This window comes from Mustelus asterias, chromosome 9 (genome assembly GCF_964213995.1).
Source record: "Mustelus asterias chromosome 9, sMusAst1.hap1.1, whole genome shotgun sequence".
Taxonomy (NCBI): domain Eukaryota; kingdom Metazoa; phylum Chordata; class Chondrichthyes; order Carcharhiniformes; family Triakidae; genus Mustelus; species Mustelus asterias.
In genome coordinates this window covers 131,018,756-131,040,634 of record NC_135809.1, presented here as the reverse complement: position 1 = coordinate 131,040,634, position 21,879 = coordinate 131,018,756, and the positions used below count along the sequence as shown (strand labels likewise).

At 41.2% G+C, this 21,879-nt stretch overlaps 1 protein-coding gene and 1 long non-coding RNA gene across 2 annotated transcripts in view; one reads left to right on the top strand and one right to left on the bottom strand.

Moving 5' to 3' along the window:
* Positions 1–8,746: 8,746 nt before the first annotated feature.
* Positions 8,747–21,830, bottom strand: LOC144499000 (uncharacterized). Its single transcript, XR_013498783.1, has 3 exons — positions 21,729–21,830; positions 16,926–17,149; positions 8,747–12,319 (listed from the first exon to the last, which is right to left on the bottom strand). It is a non-coding gene; the product is annotated as an uncharacterized LOC144499000 (long non-coding RNA).
* The window catches only part of bbox1 (butyrobetaine (gamma), 2-oxoglutarate dioxygenase (gamma-butyrobetaine hydroxylase) 1), a 188,583-nt gene continuing 188,123 nt past the window's right edge, over positions 21,420–21,879 (top strand). Inside the window, exon 1 of the mRNA XM_078221036.1 lies at positions 21,420–21,471. The gene's annotated coding sequence lies outside the window, so the exon portion shown is untranslated. The remainder of the gene's footprint in view (positions 21,472–21,879) is intronic.

Genomic DNA, 21,879 nt, shown 5'->3' with positions numbered 1-21,879 from the left:
TTGAACTCTTCTGTTCCTCTGATACAGCGTGAGAGGAAGGGAAGATCTATTGGATTCTCTCTCCCGACCATTAGAACCTCTGCTGAAAAAGTAAATGCGTTTAGGCAAAGGGTGAGAACAGTCTCAAGCTTGGCTACGATGAACCTAAGGTCAAATCGTCGACTGACAAGTGAATAATGACTATTCGGGAGAGGTATCAGAGGGCAGCGGTGATTATACGGCACCACACCAGTAAGAGAGTTAACACTTTCAGGAGCGATGCACTTGAGGAAAACTGGACGGAAAAAGGGGGGCTTCTCCAATGATTACAAAATTTAAAAATATAATTATTAAAATATGATCAGTATTCAACATTGTAAATATTGCTGTACTGCTGAACACACTTATATCTGGGGTTACTGTCACCCCAATGTTTCCTTCTGAATTAGGATACATGTATGTTTTAGTGTTTATACATTTTTTAATGGTGCAGCACAGAAATTGGCCATACCTTTTTGTCTTGAACACCAATGATATTTTGCAAAACATCATTATGCATTTATTCAGCATAACTTGTTTTTTTAGAAAACAATTTTTTATGAATGTAGAATTCAAATTTATCAGCTGAGTCACGATTCAATATTGTGTCTGGTAGAAAATATAATCTTGTTTTTTTTAAAACAGAAAATACACTTGCAACATTTCTTCCCACCATTAGAATGACTTAATTAAATTTAAGTCAACAGCTAAACAATAGAAAACAATGGGACAAAGCAGTCATAAAGTCATAGAACCCACAACGCGCAGAAGTAGACCATCGGGCCCATCAAGTCTGCACTGAGGCCCTGAAAGAGCATCTTACCCAGCGCCCCACACTTTTGGACTGTGGGAGGAATCTGGAGAACCCGGAGGAAACCCATGCAGATATGGGGAGAACGTGCAAACTCCATACAATCACCCAAGGCCGGAATCGAACCTGAGTCCCTGGCGCTGTGAGGCAGCACTGCTAACCACTGTGCGATTGTGTCACCCGCATAGGTAAATAGCACAGAAAAAAGGCCTTTCAGCCTGTAAGGGGCTGTTACAATGGTTTTCTTGTACTTACAAACTATTATTCCCCTCAAGTAGCCAAAGTTACTGAGTGGTTCCAAGATTAACTTTACTATAGCCAGTTACAGGACCCTGAATATCCATTCAGGACATTCAGAGTGAAAAAATCAGAAATACAAAGAAATAAAATTAAAGTCTCAGCTTCGATTACAAGTAATTAGCATATACCAATTGATGTATAGGAGTTATCTCTCCAATCATAGTTATGGTTACATCATGCATACATAAAGGTATAATGTCCAATTAAAACTTGTGCATGTTATATCATCAAGAAATGATAGCGACATCTCTGACCAATGGAATCTCAACCTCCCTTTCCATTGTTCCTTGTTCTAATGGACAGATATGAACTGCAGCTGCACATCATTCAATTAGATAGTCCTTGAGCGTTATCTGGGCTTACTTTAATCAAAACCTGTCATTTGCACATAGCTTTCCCTGTATGACTGAGGTTCAGATTGCAGCTTATGTGATTTTTAACCCTTTCACAGCCCATTGCATCTGCGCCAGTCATTGTTTCTATTAATGGGGCAGTTTACTCAATTTCTAAGCCATTTATCAGGTGGAATATAAGGATTGTATTAATCAGACTGATAGATGAGTGAACGGTGTCAAGATCATTTTCTTGGGTTGGAAAACATACTGCCAAAAGTTTTAAAACCATTACGGTCAGAACAGGACAAAAAATGCAACAGCAGCTTCCATGTCCCCAATTCTCATTCATTATGATAAGTAACAACGTGATTTGGTGCGAGTGCAAGCTCTTGTGGATGCTATAACGCTGAATTAGAATCAGAAAATTATTAAAATATTCAGCGGGTCTGACAGCATCTGGCGAGAGGAACAGCTGATGATGTTGCAGGTCAGTGGCCTTTTGTCAGTTATTTAGTGAGTAACTGAGCCATACACCCCAAAAAGCGCCAAGAATTAAATTCAAAATCTGTGTTTGTTTCTTCTATCTCAACAGAGGCACTATCAAAACTGGTTGCAGCATTTTTGCATTACAGAAGGGAAATAAACAGCAAGAAATTCCACCCTTGGAAGTATCTGCATATGTGCATCAAGTGAGGACGGAATGCAGCTTGGCTGTGATCCAAGAAAGAGAGGTGTAAAATTAACAAAAACAATAGGGATAGCCCTCCCCTATGGGACATAGAACAAAAGGACACCTCAGCCATGCAGACCAGGAAGGTACCAGGTCAATGTGGATAATCTCGACCTGTAGGCAGTGTGAGGAGATTCACCCGGATGTTGCCTGGGATGGAACATTTAAGTTATAAAGAAAGGTTGGATAGGCTTGGGTTGTTTTCTCTGGAGCAAAGACTGAGGGGCGACCTGATTGAGGTGTTCGAGATTATGAGGGGCATGGACAGAGTGGATAGGGAGCAGCTGTTCCCCTTAGTTGAAGGGTCAGTTACGAGGGGACATAAGTTAAGTGAGGGGTGGGAGGTTTAGCGGGGAATTGAGGAAAAACATTTTTACTCAGAGGGTGGTGACGGTCAGGAATGCACTGCCTGGGAGGGTGGTGGAAGCGGGATGCCTCACATCCTTTAAAAAGTACCTGGATGAGTACTTGGCGCACGATAACATTCAAGGCTATGGGCCAAGTGCTGGCAAGTGGGATTAGGTGGGCAGGTCATGGCCTTTCAAGCGTCGATGCAGACTCGATGGGCCGAAAAGCCTCTTCTGCACTGTAGTATTCTGTGATTCTGGTTAAGTGTTAGAATTAGTCTTAGTGTCTCTGGGAAGATGAAACAGACATTGATATCCTTCACAGTTGCATAGCCTATTGTCAATCTACACATGAAGAATATTAACTTGGGCAACAACACCATTCATGTCAGTACCTTCAGGAGCGGTAGGTTCAGAAGAAGAAAATTGGGAAGAAAATATGAAGTACCACCATGCAAAGAACAATTTAAGGCACAACAGTGGTTTAACTTTTGAGTACTTCCAGGGAAAAGTGACCAGCCACCTATATTACTATATACTGGATAGGATACTAGCTCAGAACAAGAGAATCAACTTTGATTTTAACACTGACACTGCTCATTATATTTACAATCAGAGGGTGTTAGTCAAGTTTGCGACTCAAATAGAGTTAGGCTACCAGATGAAAAACGGACAGATGATTATTAAATTTGTCTTTCTTTTAAAAAAGATACTCCAGTCATAAATCATTTTTGCCCTGTGGTCTGTCTGGCATTTGTTAAGCTTTAGAAATTTAGTTTCAAAATGTCAGTTATTTGGACTACTGCATCACAGTTATGCAGAAAATAAATGTTCTATTTATACATTTTAATAAACTTCTTAAAAAAAACATCTGTTTTCCAGTAACGTACTTGGAAATTAAAGATTCTTCAACTCAGATAAAATGCAGCAGCCTTTGAAAGTTAATCTTCATGATCATTGCTTTTTTTTGCCTTTCACGAGTTGTGTCTTTCACCTCGCCAAAGTCTGAAAAGAAGTGCCAAGGTTTTCAACGGAGTCAAGTAGACAAAGCAAAGCAAACCGAATGCTTTTGGAAAGACATTCCTCCACGAGTTTACCTAGTGAGCAAAACATATCCAGAGATCTTGGGATGAATTTTCCCAGGGTTGGGCATCTCTGGAGACCTTTAAAATGATGGGCAGGGCCAGGTATTGCAATTCCCATCCCCATTCCAGACAGATCTCGTTTTTGCCAGCGGGAAAAAGGGGAGGAACAGGCATTTTACAGGTGGGAAACCCAAACTTTGCAGGGCCATGGGAAATCAGAGCCGAGTTCAAATGGACCCCATTTTCTCTGTTCCAAAGTTCTTACCCTGCAGAGTGAGAGTCGCAAATATATGCAGTAGGTATAAAAACTTGTGAAAAGTGGATACATTCTGTTTAAGGTTTTTTTAAATCCACCACCCTTTAAACATGAAATAAAAACAGGCTGAATTTGTCAGTTAGAGGTAAAAACATGTCTGCCGGATTGCTTTGTTTGACAGGTTATCTGGTACAAGTTTTAAAAAGTCTGTTCCTGTAGATTCAGTAGGGTTCTTTTTTGACCCAAGGGCAGTTATTCCAGCTGAGGTCATTACAAATGCTTGGCTAATCTTCAAAATCTAGAAAAGCATTTATCTCAGCTTGGGGTGGAGCTGCTGAATTTTGATTGAGTTTACAGAGGCTATTAAATGATTAGCTGTCCCTGATTATGGTTGCTGAATAAAATTGTATTTTTATAACTGATTGAGTACGAGAGGATTTAAAGGGGGCAATTCTCTGGCCATGTGTGCTCATGCACATATTGAGTTGGGGGCCACATGTGTCTGAGAATCATGCAGGAGGGGGCTATAGTATGTTTAGCACTGGCGAGAACCCCCTTTAGGATTCTTCCCATCCCCATGCCCAGTGAGCATGTTTAATTCTTGTTTAAATATGCCACGTCGGTTTGAAGCTGGACTCTCCCTACTCCTGGGATTCCCATAGCATCCCTACAGTGTAGGGATCCCTTCAGCCCATCTGCACCAGCTCTCTGAAACAGATCCCATTCAGACCCATCTCTCTGCCACATCCCTGTAAACCCACACATTTACCATGGCTAATCCACCTAATCTACACACTTTTGTGACACTAAGGAGCAATGTAGCATGGCCAATCCACCTAACCTGTACAGCTTTGGACTGGTCCTTGGGGCAGCAGGAATCTGGTGCCAATCACTACTGGTTCCAAAAAAGGATATCAGTCATAATGGCCATGTATTGGGGCTTGGGGGCCATTGAAGCCCCTGGGGTGGTGAGGGAAATACCTCTGCACTGCCAGGTTGACACTGCCACAGGGGGACTTAAAAAGATAGGCCGGAGGGGGGGGGGGGCCTTTAATGATACCATAGCGTGGTGTAGCTCACTTGAGGGGATGTGCTGGTATCAGTGAGTGGGGAGCGGTGGGGGGGGGGGGCAGGGTGGAAGTTGACATCGCTGCCTGGGACAGCATTTAGTGCCCATCTCTGATTGTCCTTGAGAAGATAATGGTGACCTGCCTTCTTGAACCACTGCAGCCCGTGCTGCAGATACACCCACAATGCTGTTAGGATGGGAGTTCCAGGATACCCTAACATTTGATATCTACCATTTATAAAATATCAAACCATATACACTTCACCCATAATAATTACCTTAGATTTACAAATTAACATGACAAACTATAGACATCCATTTTAATTGTCTAACATTGATAAATGTTTGAAGTATTTATTCGCTAGTACTCTTTTTCATTAGTATTTATACATTTACAATGAAATTGAATCATCAACATCTGCAGAATTATATTTTGGTTCTGAAATGTTTGGGATTTTATCCCCGATACATTAGGGGTCAACTTTTACATGAGCTTTATGAAAAATTTCGGTCAAAAGTCACGGAGGTGAACTTTTACATGAGATTGACTTTTATGCGAGTATATACAATATGCACGTGTGAACCTATTGGCTTTTGACCCATGTCACTTTCTTCTTCTGGGAAGAACTAATAACAGTAAGAAGTTTAACAACACCAGGTTAAAGTCCAACAGGTTTATTTGGTAGCAAAAGCCACACAAGCTTTCGAGGCTCTGAGCCCCTTCTTCAGGTGAGTGGGAATTCTGTTCACAAACAGAACTTATAAGACACAGACTCAATTTACATGAATAATGGTTGGAATGCGAATACTTACAACTAATCCAGTCTGGATTAGTTGTAAGTATTCGCATTCCAACCATTATTCATGTAAATTGAGTCTGTGTCTTATAAGTTCTGTTTGTGAACAGAATTCCCACTCACCTGAAGAAGGGGCTCAGAGCCTCGAAAGCTTGTGTGGCTTTTGCTACCAAATAAACCTGTTGGACTTTAACCTGGTGTTGTTAAACTTCTTACTGTGTTTACCCCAGTCCAACGCCGGCATCTCCACATCAAGAACTAATAAGACAGATCATCGTAATTACTAGAAATTAAAAGATGGCCCACTATACTGCTCAAATTCACAACCAAACATTTTAAAAAGCATCAGTTAAAAAATGGGTTTTAAAGAAAGTAAACCATCTCTCGGAGATCGTCCTTGGTTACAGCTATCAAAACAAACAACTCTCCAGGCCACTTGGCACTGACCCACAGTATATCCATCATATGTTTCAATGTAGGAGGGAAGGGAAGAATATTTTCAAGAATTTGAAATTCTTGAAAATATAGGAAGAAAACACCCACTAATCACGTGAATAACGGCAACCTTTCTATCAACAAGCTACCACATTTGTCTTGCTTAAGTGAGCAAACAGAGATGCTGCAAGATTTAAATATTATTTTAAAATTAATACACCTTTTCTTGATCCCAGCATTACTTCTAACAAACAAATTTGTTGGAAGACTGTCAAATGAAATGGCTGAATGTTAGAAACAAACAAACAGATCGGTGATAAAAGACCAATGGCAGTGGGGACCATAAAACGTGGCGAGCCGTTCAGAAGTCCATTGGCTTCAGTGGGACAGGTACACCCCACTGGCGACAGGGGTCAGAAAACTCCACCCCAAATCTTTTCCTAATATGTTACAGAAAAAGCATTTTACATAATTTTGCTATGTTTTCTGGGGGCTAGTGAGTGAGGGCATTAGAATCATAAAATGTTGCAGCACAGAAACAGCCTATTTGACCAATCGGGACTGTACTGTCAATTGTTTCCACCAGAGATCTTGTCTGATCCTATGCTACAGCTTGATCTTCTCTGACCCTTTAAAACAACAGGCCAGAACTTTCCGGCCTTTCACACCATTGGGATCTTCCAGTCCCGCAGACGGCACACCCCCACTACAGGTTTCCCGGTGGTAAGAGTTGCATTTAATGGGAAACTCCATTGAAAACGGTGGGACCAGAAGATTCCACTACCAGCCAATGGCGGGCCACCTCCGCCACTCCGAAACATGCAGCAGGTTGTGGTTAATCCCGCCCTCTAATTCCCCTTTTAAATAACTTGTGTGGATGGTGAGTGGGGCAAGCAAGGTGATGAGGACATGACCACAGGGGAGGTGATTTGATTTTGATTTGAATTGATTTATTATTGTCACATGTATTAACATACAGTGAAAAGCATTGTTTCTTGCACACAAAACATACTGTTCATAGAGAAGGAAACGAGAGTGCAGAATGTAGTGTTACAGTCATAGCTAGGGTGCAGATAAAGATCAACTTCATGCAACGTAAGTCCATTCAAAAGTCTGACAGCAGCAGGGAAGAAGCTGTCCTCGAGTCGGTTGGTATGTGACCTCAGACATTTGTATCTTTTTCCCAAAGGAAGAAGGTGGAAGAGAGAATGTCCTGGGTGCATGGGGTCCTTAATTATGCAGGCTGCTTTGCCTATGCAGGGAGAAGTGTAGACAGAGTCAATGGATGGCAGGCTGGTTTGCGTGATGGATTGGGCTACATTCATGACCTTTTGTAGTTTCTTGCGGTCTTGGGCAGAGCAGGAGCCGTACCAAGCTGTGATACAACCAGAAAGAATGCTTTCTATGGTGCATCTGCAAAAGTTGGCGAGAGTGAAGATGTGTGAGAGAGTGAGTGAGTGGCAGTGTCCCTTGAGCTGACAGTGACTGAGATTTTTGTAGACATGCAATGGGTGTGTGAGTGATGAAAAGAGTGATTTAGTCTGGCAGAATGAAGATCATTCATCCTCTTGCGGCACTGGATGGCTGTCCTCTTCTGCAGGGCGTTGGCATTGACTATGCTGCCACTGCCTCCCATGCTGGATGTGTCACCTTGGTTGCTGGTCTGCGCCAAGAGCATGGGTACAGTGCATCATGGGAGTGCATCCAGGGAGGTGTCAGTAAACTTGGAATGTTTCCTGGGTCTGGTAGCCATGACATCCCAGTGAACTCCAAAGTGTGCAGGGGCAGCCTTTAAATAGAGGGCATTGAAGTGATGGTGGGTGGGTGAATCAGAGGCTGCCTGCCAGTGATACGGTGTGGAACCCATGCCTGGAAGGGTTTTTCACCAAGCGCTGCACCATATGGCAGAAAAAAAATTGCTATTTCCGTCGGCAGGCAAAATGCCGCTTTCCCTGCCCGAAATCAGATTTTGCCGATTTCTAAGACAATTCCTCCGTCTAGTATTAAGCCTACAAGCAACTAACTTTGTGACCTGATAAAAACCCACCTCTTTGAGGGAATCCTGCAATGATTTTGAGAATAGATTTTAGTTATTGAATTCAGCGAGCTACAGTTCAAAGTGGAAAAGAACTTCTTTACCAGGCCTGCACCAAGGTGAGCAAAACACTGACTTGCAATGTATTCCTTTGTAATTTGTTAAAAGTGCATGATCTTCCTGAACTGTATTTGTCTTCTCGTGTGTCTATGCGTGTGTGCACGCATGCGTGAATGGCAAGTAAGTCACTTTGAGTTAGATTTTCAGGGTGAACAAGTCACCATGAAAAGCATGCTGCTGGTTATTCAAATTGACAGTATACTCAGGAGTTAAGATACACGCATCTTCCTTTTGAAAAAACACAATTACGGAGGGAATAGGGGTCTTAGTTCTCTCTCATCCCTGTCCATAACACTGTATGGAGTAGTGGCCTTTAATGAATGACTCCTGGGAAGTAGTCCAAAGTAAGCCAAGGAGCTGGAGGCCGGCTTTTTGCAAGCCCCAACTGGATGCAGCTGCCATGTGAAAAGTGGAGAGCGTACATGAAGGAACACTGAGAACAGAATGAAGATTTACAATGTGAGCAACCCTCTGATTGACTGTCTTTCTGACTTGCATTGAGCACCGCAACAGATTTAACTGAAGAGTTTTAAATTGCCAGTGAGCATAGAATAGGTAGATTATTGTTAGTGTGCCTTTCAAATATTTTAATTGATTTGGCAACAAATATTTTTGACATTATTTGAAAATATTTTAGAGTAGATGTGAATGCGAATGTGTATGTGATTTGCTTATCTGTAATTGTTAAAATTATACCATCTGAAAGTTTATAACTGAGTTTTATTTTGTTTTACCACAATTTACAGCAGTTGTAAAGTAGGCAGCTGTACAGTTTTAATACGAATGGCTAAGGTAAGATTTGGGTAAACCTGTATCATTAGCAAGTTAATAAGTATCATTTTTCTTAAATGTGAAAGTACGATAAAGGTTTCTTCCTATAATAAGTGCATTAACAGATTTTAATGCCAGCTGCAAACACAATACATTCTATTGGTGCAGCCCCCACTGACTAACCAAACGCAAGTAGCTCTGCTGTTCAAATAATTCCCTCCCCCGCTCCATTTGAGGAACTAGCAACTGTACAGATGCAATGGGATTAGTAGCCCATCCATGCTGTATGTTTTTATAATTCCAGTTTATGCAAAAAAAAGGAATAGTTTAGTATAAGGAAAATTATATCATATCGATAAGTCATCACAGTACAGTGACAATTTTCTGACATGCTAAGACTAAAGTCAATTCCACTGAGTTGCCATTTATTCACTTTCTCAAGTAAATTACATTCATTACCATGACCTCAATCACAATGTTAATTTTTTTTTACATATGCTAGCTTTCAATGTGTGGTAAAGATCTTTTAAAAAGTAAATGGCAATATGGTTTATGTCTATAGTGCGTCTTGGGAATCATACATCTTTGGCAGTTACATGTAGTAAAATTACCGATCCTATCAACGGCCGCCAGCTGCACAAAATGTTCCCAAACATTTAACCACATGCTGGCAAATTTAACCTCCCACTATAGCTGAAGTCCACAGAATAATCAGACTACAGTGCCTCACTAATGAAAGGGTTTTCTATGCAACTTCATGCTTACAAGACTTCATAAATCAGTCAACATTTGTGGCATCAATATTATAAATCTTTAACAACAATAAACAAACTATAAGCAACTCTCACTCAGCAGATAGCTTCCATTTATCCAATGTGTTTATAACAGTTGAAGGCCAGAAGTCTGTACAAGTCGCAAATTCTCCCCGTGTCAGCATGGGTTTCCTCCAGGTGCTCCGGTTTCCTCCCACACTCTAAAGATGTGCAGGCTAGGTTGATTGGTTATGCTAGATTGCCCCTTAGTGCTGGGGGATTAGTAGGGAAAATACGTGGGGTTACGGGGATAGGGCCTGGGTAAGATTGTTGTCGGTGCAGGCTCAAATGGGCTGAATGGCCTCCTTCTGCACTGTAGGGATTCTATGGAGTCAAAAGTCAATTTCATCATATTATTTTTATTATGGACATATTGTGATTTGGATTATTTTTAAACAAAGGTGATGCTATTTTGAACATAATTGTACCCTCCTCCGTGATCAGCAAGGCACAGAAATATGATCGATTTAAATATAAATGTACAAAGTGGTTCATTTCTCTTGAAACCACTGCTTATAGGCAATGAAGTCTCTGGAGCCAGATTTGAACTCATGACCTTCTGACTCCAAAGGCGAGACAGGGGATTTTCAGTAATCTCATTGCAGTGTGACTGTAAGCCTACTTGCGACACCAATAAATAATCATGGCTGACAAAAGTTCTATTGAATTGTAATTACCTTAATGTATTTATTTTTAAATATAGAAAAGCTTCTGATAACATAATATAGTACCTAATTTCAGGTACTATATCGCAAAATAAATTTCCAAGTAACTATAGCTTACATCATTAACATCATAATGTTTTGTTAATTATCCAATTATGTTATCAGAAGCTGTTATTTTCTATATTTTAAAAAAAATCCATTAAGGTTCTATAGAATTGTTGTCAGCCATGATTTTTTATTTATTTATTAGTGTCACAAGTAGGCTTACATTCACACTGCAATGATATGACTGTGAAAATCCCCTGTCTTGCCTTTGGAGTCAGAAGGTCATGGGTTCAAATCTGGCTCCAGAGAGTTCATTGCTTAATTTCACTGATGCCTCATGGCATACTGAGTCAGATGGTAAAATAAGGTATTGTGAGCCCTCTCAGGTGTGATTTGACGTTCTCTTGATAACCTGGTCAACCTTTATCCCTCAATTGACAATACTATAACAGTTAAGACAAATCAATTGATCATTTATTTCATTGATGTTTGTGGGATCTTGCTTTGCCTAAATTTGCTGCCGGGTTTCATAACATTCCAATCGTAACTATGTTCGGAAGTATTTAATTGCCCACAAATTCTTTTGGATATGCAGAGGTCCTAAAATAGTGCGTACAGGTTTGGTCTCCTTATCTAAAAAATGGACCTGGTAACATTGGAGAGACTCCAAAGAAGATTAACCAGGCTAATTCCTGGGATGAGAGGGTTGTCTTATCAAGAGAGACTAAATAGTCTGGTTCTGTATTCCTTGGAGTTTAGAAGAGTGAGGGGTGACCTTATTCAAACACATAAGATCCTGAGGGGGGTTGATTGGGTAGATGGTGAGTGTGTAGAAATTTCTTCTCAGAGGGCGGTGAATCTCTGGAATTCGCGGCCCCAACGGGTGCTGGAGGCTGGATCATTAGAAGTATTCAAAGTGGAGGTGAATAAATATTTGATAGACCGAGGAATAGAGGGCTATGGGAAATAGCACAGAAAAGGAGTAGAGGCCGGCATTGATCAGTCATGATCGTATTGAATGGTGGGGCAGGCTTGAAGGGCGTGATGGCCTACTTCTGCTTTTTTTCTTGTGTTTTTGTGTTCTAAAAGGCACCACCGTTAGAAGCATCCTGTACCAATGCACAGTGGCTGCAACGTGGACAATATCTATGGGATGCTGCAGTGCCAGAAATTTCTAATGCTTACTTTTGCTGACTAATGGATTCCCAGCTCTAACCTTACCATTACACTTTGCAGCATCTGCATTTTTTGACTGAGACGAATAATACATTTTAAATACATTCAATACTTTGATATATATATATATAAAATAGATATACTTTAAAATCATATTCATTTGTTTTAATACTGTTATTGCATTAACATATGAGCAAACAGTCCATATTAACTTGCGATAAAGAATCATTTAACCCCTTCTAGCTATCCTGTCACTGAAAAGATTACATCTGTTTGTCAATATCACTAGCTGATTAAAAATTCCCATCTCCAATGGTCTGTTAGCAAACAACTAAGGAAAAAATGTTCCGATGAGAGGTTATATAAAAATATTAGCTTATTTCTTTTTGCAGGTCTTGACAGTCCTGCTGTGGCCCTTGCAGCACTTCAGCGGGAGAGTGGCACTTAGGCGGCACCAGTAGCACGAACATGCATGAGAGCCATTTGCAAGGTCAGATGGTGAACAGCAAGTGCTAAATTAATGTCAGAAAACAACATTTACAGATGTAAGAGCACAGGTTAAAATATTTTGTTACCAAATGAATAAAAAAAAGCCTTCTAATTTCAGGCAGGTATACAACTATAAAGTAAGCTGAAAGCTCACCTTCTGAAGCTACAGTTCTTTGATTTGATTTATTATTGTCACATGTATTAACATACAGTGAAAAGTATTGTTCCTTGCGCGCTATACAGACAAAGCATATCATTCATAGAGAAGGAAACGAGAGCGTGCAGAATGTAGTGTTACAGTCATAGCTTCAGATGCAGATCATCTTCATTTATGCAAGGCCATTGTACAAAATTAAATAATCCAATCTGGCCTAGTGGGTATGGGGAATCTTGAACATATGACCATCTAATTCATTGAAGTGCTGCCATTTGTAATACTGCCTAAATAAGAACATAAGAACATAAGAAATAGGAGCAGGAGTAGGCCATCTAGCCCCTCGAGCCTGCCCCGCCATTCAATAAGATCATGGCTGATCTGACGTGGATCAGTACCACTTACCCGCCTGATCCCCATAACCCTTAATTCCCTTACCGATCAGGAATCCATCCATCCGCGCTTTAAACATATTCAGCGAGGTAGCCTCCACCACCTCAGTGGGCAGAGAATTCCAGAGATTCACCACCCTCTGGGAGAAGAAGTTCCTCCTCAACTCTGTCTTAAACCGACCCCCCTTTATTTTGAGGCTGTGTCCTCTAGTTTTAACTTCCTTACTAAGTGGAAAGAATCTCTCCGCCTCCACCCTATCCAGCCCCCGCATTATCTTATAAGTCTCCATAAGATCCCCCCTCATCCTTCTAAACTCCAACGAGTACAAACCCAATCTCCTCAGCCTCTCCTCATAATCCAAACCCCTCATCTCCGGTATCAACCTGGTGAACCTTCTCTGCACTCCCTCCAATGCCAATATATCCTTCCTCATATAAGGGGACCAATACTGCACACAGTATTCCAGCTGCGGCCTCACCAATGCCCTGTACAGGTGCATCAAGACATCCCTGCTTTTATATTCTATGCCCTTCGCAATATAGGCCAACATCCCATTTGCCTTCTTGATCACCTGTTGTACCTGCAGACTGGGCTTTTGCGTCTCATGCACAAGGACCCCCAGGTCCCTTTGCACGGTAGCATGTTTTAATTTGTTTCCATTGAGATAGTAATCCCATTTGTTATTATTTCCTCCAAAGTGTATAACCTCGCATTTCTCAACGTTATACTCCATTTGCCATATCCTCGCCCACTCACTCAGCCTGTCCAAATCTCTCTGCAGATCTTCTCCGTCCTCCACACGATTCACTTTTCCACTTATCTTTGTGTCGTCTGCAAACTTCGTTACCCTACACTCCGTCCCCTCCTCCAGATCATCTATATAAATGGTAAATAGTTGCGGCCCGAGTACCGATCCCTGCGGCACGCCACTAGTTACCTTCCTCCAACCGGAAAAACACCCATTTATTCCGACTCTTTGCTTCCTGTCGGATAGCCAGTCCCCAATCCACTTTAACACACTACCCCCAACTCCGTGTGCCCTAATCTTCTTCAGTAGCCTTTTATGGGGCACCTTATCAAACGCCTTTTGGAAATCCAAAAACACCGCATCCACCGGTTCTCCTCCATCAACCGCCCTAGTCACATCTTCATAAAAATCCAACATGTTCGTCAAGCACGACTTTCCCCTCATGAATCCATGCTGCGTCTGATTGATCGAACCATTTCTATCCAGATGCCCTGCTATCTCCTCTTTAATAATGGATTCCAGCATTTTCCCTACTACAGACGTTAAGCTGACCGGCCTATAGTTACCCGCCTTTTGTCTCCTTCCTTTTTTAAACAGCGGCGTAACATTAGCCGTTTTCCAATCAACCGGCACTACCCCAGAATGCAACGAGTTTTGATAAATAATCACTAATGCATCCACTATTACCTCTGACATTTCTTTCAATACCCTGGTTATTCACAATAAGTGTGTGAATGTCTGGAATCCAATATTCCTTCTGCGACCACTTGATGGCAAATTGAAGAGACGTCTATCAGTAACTGTGCCAAACATCAGTGGATTCCATCGATTCTATCTACACCCTGCAATTTGCAGTATAGTAAGTGGCTAATTGGATCAGCATGTCTGTGCTTGTTCTTTGGCAGAGTAATCCAAAATTAATCTCAACTGTCCTGTAACTTCCTCTGCTTCTAATATTTAGATAATATTCATCCAAAAGATAGAAAGATCTCCATCTCAATTATTCCCTATGAAAAAAACATTCTTTGTTCTAATAACACTGTGCAAAGTGATGCACAAGTGATGATATTCAATTGGCAAGCCCTTCTCGCGAACTGAAGTGAAGTTATTTTTAAAAATTGAATTTGCGGGATGTGGATGTTGCTGGCTAGGCCAGAATTTATTGCTCATCGATTATAAAAGCATCATAATTTTAAACAAAATCTATCTAGGATCTGAAAGTCAAGAAGAAAATAGTGATCCAATAATGATATCCATGGCAATGCAATTAATGAATGCCATCACTGAAATACTAAAAGTTATTAATGTGTTACTGGTACGATTTTATTGGAAGATAACCATTAGCTATATTTCCAGAGAAGAATCACACAAGATTAATGAGAAGAAAATGCAAAATGTTCCATGACTGGGCCATGCAAGTAATTTGGTAACTATTAATTTTCATAATAAAAGCACAATGAATCATTTAATGGAACTGGTTCCAACGTAACATAAACCTATGAGCACACATCTCATCATGGCAGCTGGGGCAATTTAAATTCAATTAATAAAGCATGAATTAAAAAGCTGCTCTCAGCAGTGATGATCATGAAACTAACGTGTGGAGGAAATATTGGTGTAGTGGAATATCACTGGACTAGTAATCCAGAGACCCGATTAATGGTCCGGCGGAATTTAAATTGAATTAATAAATCTGGAATATAAAGGAGGGCTCATTAACTGTAACCATGAAACTATCATCGATAGTTGTAAAAACACTTCTTGTTTACTTATGTCCTTCAGGGAAGGAAATCTGCCACCCTTACCTGACCTATGTGGCTCCAGATCCACAGCAAAAAGATTGACTCTTAACTTTCCTCTGAAAAGGGCCTAACAGACCATTCAATTACATCAAACCGCTACAAAAAGTTGAGGAAAAATAAGGACATGGGAACATAGGAACAGGAGTAGGCCATTCAGCCCCTTAAGCCTGCTTCATCATTCAATAAGACCTTGTCTGATCTGTGACCTAAATCCATGTATCTGCCCATATTCCTGGATACTTCTACTGAATAAAAAATTCTCTATCTCAGACCTAACCCGAACAATTGAACCAGCATCCACCGGCGTTTGAGGAAGAGAGTTCCAAACCCCCAGCACTCTCTGCGTGTAGAAGTGTTTTCTAACATCTCTCCTGAACGGCTTGGCCCTAATTTTTAGATTATAGGCCTCAACTAGTGGAAACAGTTTATCCTTATCCACCCTGTCCTTCCCTGTAAATATTTTGTAGACTTCTATCAGATCATCCCTCAACCTTCTGAGTTCAAGAGAAATAAAGGCCTAATCTCTTCGCAACTTAACTCTTGAAGCCAGGTATCATTCTTGCAACTTTGAGTTGAATTCCTTCCAGGGCCAAAGCATCCCTCCTAAGGTGCCGTGCCCATACCTGCTCACAAAGGGGTCTAACTAAGGTTTTGTACAACTGCAGCATTACATCTGCATTCCTGTACTCCAGCCCTTTATATGGTGAAGGCCAGCATTCCGTTGCCCTTTTTGACTATTTTAAGGAGCTATGCACCTGAACCTCCCAAATTTCATTGGGCGCCACTGAATTTAACTTTGTGCCTTCTAAAAACTACCCTGATCTATCCTTTTTTGATGTGAAATGGATAACCTCACACTTGTTTATATCAAAATCCATTCACCCAATCTATCAATGTCCTGCTGGAGTTTTATGCTGTCCTCAACACCATCTACAATACTGCCCAATTTTGTGCCATCTGCAAATTTGGATATTTAACATTTTATGCCATTATCTAAGTCGTTGATGAATATTATAAACATTGAGGCCCCTGCGGGACACCACTAGTCACATCCTCCCAATTAGAGGACTTACCCATTACTACACCTCCCTGTTTCCTGTTGCTCAACCAATTTCCTATCCATGTCAGTAATCTACCTTCAATTCCATGGGCTTCCACCTTAGCTAACAATCTCGTGTGCAGGACTTTATCAAAAGCCTTCTGGAAGTCCACATAAACAGCATCCATTGACTTACCTTTGTCTACCATCTTTATCACCTCTTCAAAAGAGTTATATGTGGTTTGCCAGGCATGACCTATCTTTCATGAATCGATGCTTACTCTCCCCGAATAACTGAAATTTCGAGGTGATCAGTTATCCTATCCTTGATTAATGACTCCAACAATTTCCCCACAACAGATGTTATGCTAACTGGTCTGTAATTCCCTGGTTTCCTTCAGTCATGAGCCAATTACTAGTCCAGAGGTATGATTCCTGAATCTAGGGAATTCTGAAAGATAATAGTAAGGACACCAGCAATGTGTTCACCTACCTCCTTTAACACGCATAGATGGGAACCATCAAGTCCTGGGGATTTGTCACTCTTTCCCATTATTGATAATTCAGTTAAGCTCATTTTAATTAGACCCTGTCCCTGATCCTCTGTTAGTGTCCTTGGGACTTCCAGCAAGCTATCCTCTCTTTCTACTGTGAAATAGAACTGGATCAACCATATAAAAAGGAAGTGATGCAAAAGCTCAGCCAGTTCAACAGCATCTGTGGAGAAAAAAAACAGAGTTAATATTTCGAGTCCAATATGACTCTTCTTCAGCAGGTCAGAGGCTGGGAATTCAAAGTCAACTAAGCTTCTGATTCCCCAAAGCCTTTCCACCATCTGCAAGTAGCAAGTAAGAAATATGATGGACTACTCACTCCACTTGCCTGACAGTTTAAATAGTGGCACTTTTAAAAATGCAATCAAAAATGATGTTTCAAATGTTGTTTCTATCAACTTTGTTGTTGGGTCCAGCATACCATTGCGCAATAGAGATCATACAGTTGTCAATGTTTACTGCAAGATCTTCGTGAACATGGCCAAGCTGTTTGACTCATACTTACAAGTGAAAAAAATGATTGAAAATATGTTTTTCTTTGGAAAAACGAGAACTATAATCTTTGTTATATCAAAAAGTGACATTTTTATGAACTAACATTTGTATATTGTCATCTCAATTCAGTTTGTTTTTGAGTTCTTCTTTTTAATGTAAACAGGACAGTAAAAATGATTTTTTTGTCCAATTTACAAGATTTAGAGTAAACAATCCAAATTGAGCAGAGGAACAGTTCTAATGGACAACCAAAAACGTTAACTTGTGTGTTCTCTCCACAGTTGGACTGTGGGTGGCACGGTGGCATAGTGATTAGCACTGCTGCATCACAGCTCCAGGGACCCGGGATCGATTCCCAGCTTGGGTCACTATCTGTGTAGAGTTTGCACATGCTCCCCGTGTCTGTGTGGGTTTCCTCCGGGTGCTCCGGTTTCCTCCCACAGTCCAAAGATGTGCGGATTAGATTGATTGGTCATGCTAAATTACCCCTTAGTGTCCCGGGATATGTAGGTTAGAGATTAGTGGGGTAAGTGTGTGGGGTTGTGGGGATAGGGTCTGGAGTGGGATTGTTGTTGGTGCAGACTCGATGGGCTGAATGGCCTCCTTCTGCACTGTAGGAATTCGAAGATGCTTTCTGGCCAGTTTGTTTAGTTCCTTAGACTGGAGAAAGGTTGGAAAGTAGTGTTTTGTAAGGCCCTGTAATGTTATTGACGTGAATTTAAGCAAAAGAATCTTGAAATTTATCGACAACCCCAAAGGAAGAGGTTTATTATACTGAGGACTGTAAAGTATGATTAAATGAGAAATCAGGTGGTAGATCCAATTTGGTGCACGCTGGTGTTGGGGGAAAACGCAAAGAATCAGTGGATAGATGGTTGTGGAAGAACAGCTATTCAGTAGTACAAATACCTAGTAGATAAGCCTTAAAATAGGCATTTTGGAAGGGAGACGTGATCACCTATTGCTTGGTTAGTAAGATGCTAAATGTGGGAACAGAGCAAAATGGATTTGAGGATACAATACATAAATGATGAAACATAGTGGTGCAGGTTAACAAAAAATGCAAGTCAAGCAATGATTTATTTCTGGTGCTTCAGAATTGAAAAGTGGCAATGTAACATTAGACTTTTATTGGGCCTCAGTTATAACACATGGAGTACAGTACACACTTCTTGTCTCCATTCTATAAAAAAGTGCTTTATGTGATGATAGTGTGCCTTTAAGAAATGTACTTTAATCATGTTTCTCTGCAGGATGTTTCAAACAGTCCCAGGCATTTTGTCAGAGTTGTTTTGTCTGCAGTCCGTATCCTCTATTGTTACTGAAGCAGTATGGTTGACATCGTGTTTGTTTCAATCTGAACTAATGCAGTGTTCTGTTGTTTCGATGTTCCTCTGGGATTGCAGTGTAGAGCTTAATTGGAATAATTGACAGGTCAGGCCATATGACTGGGGACAGCTATGTTTTCACAGAGAATTCCAGTTTAGTTTATCAGATGCTGTTTTAGATGCTGCAGAGAGAGAGAGAATTATCCTTTTCACTTTCTAAAGTCTGGAAGCTGCTAGACAGTGGATTTATTTCTGTTTTTGTGTCTTGAGGATATCTCCTCTGAAAATGGCTGTTTGGATTTCTGTCTATAGGTGTTAAATGCTGGAAATCTAGGAACATGTGAGCATACTTGTTTTAATGCTAACTAATTCTGAAGAAGGGTGTATGCCTATGGGGTATTGCTCTTAAATTGGAACAGCAGAGATAGCTAGCTGTTAAAAAGTTATACTGTGTCATGTTTAAGTTTTGTATTGGTAAAGATTATGCTAATTATTTTTTGTTATATTCCAACTGTGTTCTTAAATAAACTTTGTTTGACCTAGTGGGTCACTTGAAACATTCCTGAAGTGAAACCCCTTGCGGTCACCAAGCCAAAGTCAAATGTAAATCTTAGGGTCTAGGTTAACTTCACAAGACACCTTGGAGTTTCTGGCCTGGGCTTTAACATTTGGTAAAGATGCAAAACAGATTTGCAAAGATTACACAGAACAGAGAGGTTATACCTGTCAGGAAATATTAAACAGACTCTAGAAAAAAAAGAGAGGCTGGTCTCTTTAGAACAGTTTTAAAGAAAGGTTCTTGGCCTCAAACATTAACTCTGTTTCTTTCTCTACAGATACTGCAAGACTAAGATTTCCATCATCCACAGTTTTTTTGATAGACCAATAGGGTTAGATGGAGACAAGCAGGAAGAGGCGGAAAGAAGAATTTGGTGCTCAGCTGCAGATGAGGCCGGAGAATCCGGCCCGGAATAAATGTACCTTCCCTTTGATGTTTGAATGTTAAGCCCAGCAAAAACGATGTTTTGTTGAAGCTTTTCGTCTTGCGTTCATCAGAACACTCCTGATGTGTGCAGGTAATGCATGCAGGATGAAAAGAATTAACAAAGTATTTTGGGTTTTTTTCAGTAACACAAGTTCTGTACTACCTAACGACACTTCATAGAATCCCTACAGTGCAGAAGGAGGCCATTCAGCCCATCAAGTCAGCACCAATCACAATCCCACCCAGGCCCTATTCCCGTAACCCCAAATATTTACCCTGTTATCCGCCTGACACTTGGGTAAATTTAGCAGGGCCAATCAATCTAACCTGCACATGTTTGGACTGTGGGATGAAACCGGAGCACCCCCACGCAAACACAGGGAGAACGTGCAAACTCCACATAGACAATGACCTGAGGCCGGATTTGAACCCAGGTCTCTGGTGCTGTGAGGCAGCAGTGCTAACCACTGTGCCACCCTTCAGCTTAATATATCAACCAAAGGAAAATCCTAAACACAATCATGGCCAACTCAACCTCTGTATAATCTTTCCTGATAGGTATAGCCTCTCGCAAATCGTTTTTGCTCAGCTTTACCAAGACTCTTTTGGTGAAAATTGGGAGTAAATAAAAACTCTGCACCTGTGCAGGTTTCATTCACTGTGAAACCTGGGCAACCTGGTCTGTAAAAAGGTCGTGAATGTACCCCAATCCATCACACAAACCATCCTCCCATCCATTGACTCTGTCTACACTTCCTGCTCCCTCGGCAAAGCAACCAGAATAATTAAGGACCCCACGCAGCCCGGACATTCTCTCTTCCACCTTCTTCCATCAGGTAAAAGACAGAAGCAGGGAAGTTGTTTCCACTGGCAGGTGAAAGATAGAAGCAGGGAAGTTGTTTCCACTGGCAGGTGAAAATAGAACTAGGGTGTATGCCCTCAAAATAAGGGGAAGCAGATTTAGGACTGAGTTAAGGAGGAACTTCTTCACACAAAGGGTTGTGAATCTGTGGAATTCCCTGCCCAGTGAAGCAGTTGAGGCTACCTCATTGAATGTTTTTAAGGCAAGGCTAGATAGATTTTTGAACAATAAAGGAATTAAGGATTATGATGAGCGGGTGGGTAAGTGGAGCTGAGTCCATGAAAAGATCAGCCATGATCTTATTGAATGGCAGAGCAGGCTCGAGTGGCCGGATGGCCTACTCCTGCTCCTAGTTCTTATGATACAAAAATCTGAGGACCCGTACCAACCGACTCAAGAACAGCTTCTTCCCTGCTGCCATCAAACTTTTGAATGGACCTACCTCGCATTAAGTTGATCATCAACACCCTAGCTATGGCTGTAACATTACATTCTGCAGTCTCTCCTTTCCTCCTCTATGAACGGAATGCTTTGTCTGTATAGCGCGCAAGAAAGAATACTTTTCACTGTATGCTAATACATGTGACAATAATAAATCAAATCCAACCAAACCCAGTAGGAGACATCTGTTGTTTAAAAAGACAAGTCACACCTTTTTGTTCACTTTAGTGAATTAGTGACAAGCACCAAGGATCCCATTGGTAAGGTATTTTTAACCATGCAAACATAAGGCCACACAGAGCTCCTCCTCCAAACAATAGCTGATTGTACTGGTTTGTTGTGCTGAGCACAATCCCAGGGAGCTGTGGCAGCAGGTAGGAGACTATTTTAAATGATGCATTTGACATTCCAATAGCAGGTAACCAGATGTGTGTGTGAGTGAGAGGGAGGGATCTGGAAATTTCCAGTAAAACAATAATTTAACCTCCCCTCACCAATTCTCAGGGAGAGGGGAGGGGAACAAAGAATGAAAAGAGATGAGGGGCAGGAAAGCAGGTGTAACTGGTGCTGGAAATTTTAAAATCACACACACTTGTAAAACAGAGCGCGGAAAGAAATAAAAATAAGTCACCCCCTCCGAACGGGCGCCGCTCCGGCCTGCGAAAAGGGAAGCCCGACTTTATGTTGACAACTGGCCGGCGCCGACACAGGGGGGAGGGGAGGGAGTGCGCGCATGTGCAGCTCCCGGCGGCGCAGGGGAGGGAGTGCGCGTGTGCAGCTCC